General features: G+C 32.6%; 1 long non-coding RNA gene across 1 annotated transcript in view; it reads right to left on the bottom strand.

Moving 5' to 3' along the window:
• Window positions 1-800, bottom strand: part of LOC149132069 (uncharacterized) — a 9,259-nt gene extending 8,459 nt beyond the window's left edge. Inside the window, exon 1 of the long non-coding RNA XR_016245049.1 lies at window positions 615-800. This is a non-coding gene — a long non-coding RNA (uncharacterized LOC149132069). The remainder of the gene's footprint in view (window positions 1-614) is intronic.
• Window positions 801-2,500: the final 1,700 nt, after the last annotated feature.

Below are 2,500 nucleotides of genomic sequence, written 5' to 3'. Positions count from 1 at the left end.
TGGAATGGTCTGGAAGATTGTTTATGTGAGTTCGTGTGTTGAAGCATATTCTGCTGTGCCTGGGGAAAGTCGTTCTCTTTCGCTGCCTTATAATTTAACACACTCACCAGTAAAATTTCCACTTATTTCTTTTCTATTTTTCTAAAATTTTCCTTGCGTCTTCCAGCCTTTTCAATAGTTTTGAAAGTCAAACTATAAGGCACCGAAAGAGAATGACTCTCCCCAGACAAAACAGTATTACTCCTTTACTCTTTTACTCGCTCCAGTCATTTGACTGTGGCCATGCTGGAGCACCGCCTTTAGTCGAGCAAATTGACCCCACAACACTTTGCTCACACCGAAACTATGGTGGAAGACACACACACACACACACACACACACACACACACACACATACATACACACACACATATATATATATATATATATATATATATATATATATATATATATATATATATATATATATATATATATATATATATATATATATATATATATATATATGTATATATATATGCACACGTATCTGTGTAAATGTATACATATACTTTTTTCTACTCTAGGCACGAACCCCGAAATCATTGGGGAGGAAGACATTGAATTAGACCTACCTCTGTAGACATGTGATACTTAATTCATCGAACGTCAGAGAAATTTGGTGACACGAAATACCGCTAATCATTTTGCCTTGCGTGCTACCGCTTCTAGCTCATCGCCCTAATATATACATATACCGATGTGCTTTGTAATACGTTTTTATGTGTTCGTTTATGTTTAGTATGAATGAATGTGTTTATATTAACGTGTTTTTTGACTGTGTGTTTATGACTCAGCATTTATATATATATAATGTGTGTGTGTGTGCGTGTGCGCATGTTTTCATATTCATATTTATATTTTGGTCATGTGTGCATGTCTGGCTTTATTTTATATATTGAGCTCTGTGTGTGTGAATGCGACATTATAAATAATCTAAAATGCCGCTATTTTTATTTATTTCTATTCTTTCTTTACTTGTTTCCCGTTGCTCCTTTCCAGCGCCTACATTTGCATTATCTTTAAATAATTGTCATCACATATTTTATTCTGACTTCTTGACGATGCTCTCTTTTATCATCTGTTCAACCATATTTACTTAAAATGTTAGTCCCCCAGGAATAATCTGACGCCAACACTTGCAATCTTATTATTTAGATAAATAGCTGAACTTCTTGAGACCGTGCATCATTCTCACATGCTGATGATAGTCGCTGAGTGGGTATGTGTTTGGACTGTAGACCGACTCCCATTACAACTCCCTTTCGACCTTTAATAATGCAGAATGTTTTCCTGAGCAAATTCATTATGGCAATGCACAAGAAAGAAAGCTGGACAATAGCATTAAACTTTAAGTTATATAGATACATACACACTTATATATATATATATATATATATATATATATATATATATATATATATATATATATATGTGTGTGTGTGTGTGTGTGTACATATATATATGATATATATATATATACATATATATATGATATATATATATATACATATATATATGATATATATACATATATATATGTATATATGCATACATATACATATATATGGATATTATATACATATATATATATATATATATACATGTGCATGTATTTATGCATGCATGCATATATATATATATATATATATATATATATTATAATATATATGTACACACACAGATATAAAAATTATATAAACGGAAAATGGAATTCACGATAATGTTTATTTATCACAACGACCGTTTCAACCCATCTTGCGTCGTTCCCTTGCGGTTGGAGTACTGTACAACACTTGTTGCATCCTCCTTCGCAGACGCATATCATCAGGTGTCTTGCCTATATTCAGTTTTGGTTGGCACGTTGATGTTGCCAGTATGTTGTTGACCATAATGGGATGCATCCGCCCCGGGGGCTGCAACACAGCCGGCTGTACAGTATCCCACCCTCAAGGGTTTGATGCAAGATGTGTCGAAACAATCGTTGTGATACATTAAGATTCTTGTGAGTCCATTTTCCGTTTACGTCATGCATATCCAAAGTCTATATATATATATATATATATAATCATAAATATATAGGGATTGACAGTAACCTGCTTCTCCAACATACTGAGAATTCAGAAATAGCAGTCAAAGAACTACTGATTTCAAAACTACAAATTATTACTCCAGATTGATAGGTATTGATGTCGCATGGTCAAAATTAACGTGAGTTATTTAGACGTTAACAAATTTATTGGAATATTTAGCTGAAGATCAGAATAGAGTATTCTTTACTCTTAACTGTGAAACGATCGTACTAAATTAACTAAAGGCAGGTGGTTTTTTACTCTTCTCTACTGTTTTTTGTTTTGTGTGTATCAAAAATATCGCTATCAATCTGGAGTAATAATTTGTAGTTTTGAAATCAGTAGTTCTTTGACTGCTATTTCTGAATTCTCAGTATGTTGGAGAAGCA

Source organism: Octopus bimaculoides, chromosome 18 (genome assembly GCF_046866305.1).
Source record: "Octopus bimaculoides isolate indiv1 chromosome 18, ASM4686630v1, whole genome shotgun sequence".
NCBI lineage: Eukaryota > Metazoa > Mollusca > Cephalopoda > Octopoda > Octopodidae > Octopus > Octopus bimaculoides.
Note: the sequence above shows the minus strand (reverse complement) of the source record. Positions and strands in the feature narration are given on the sequence as shown.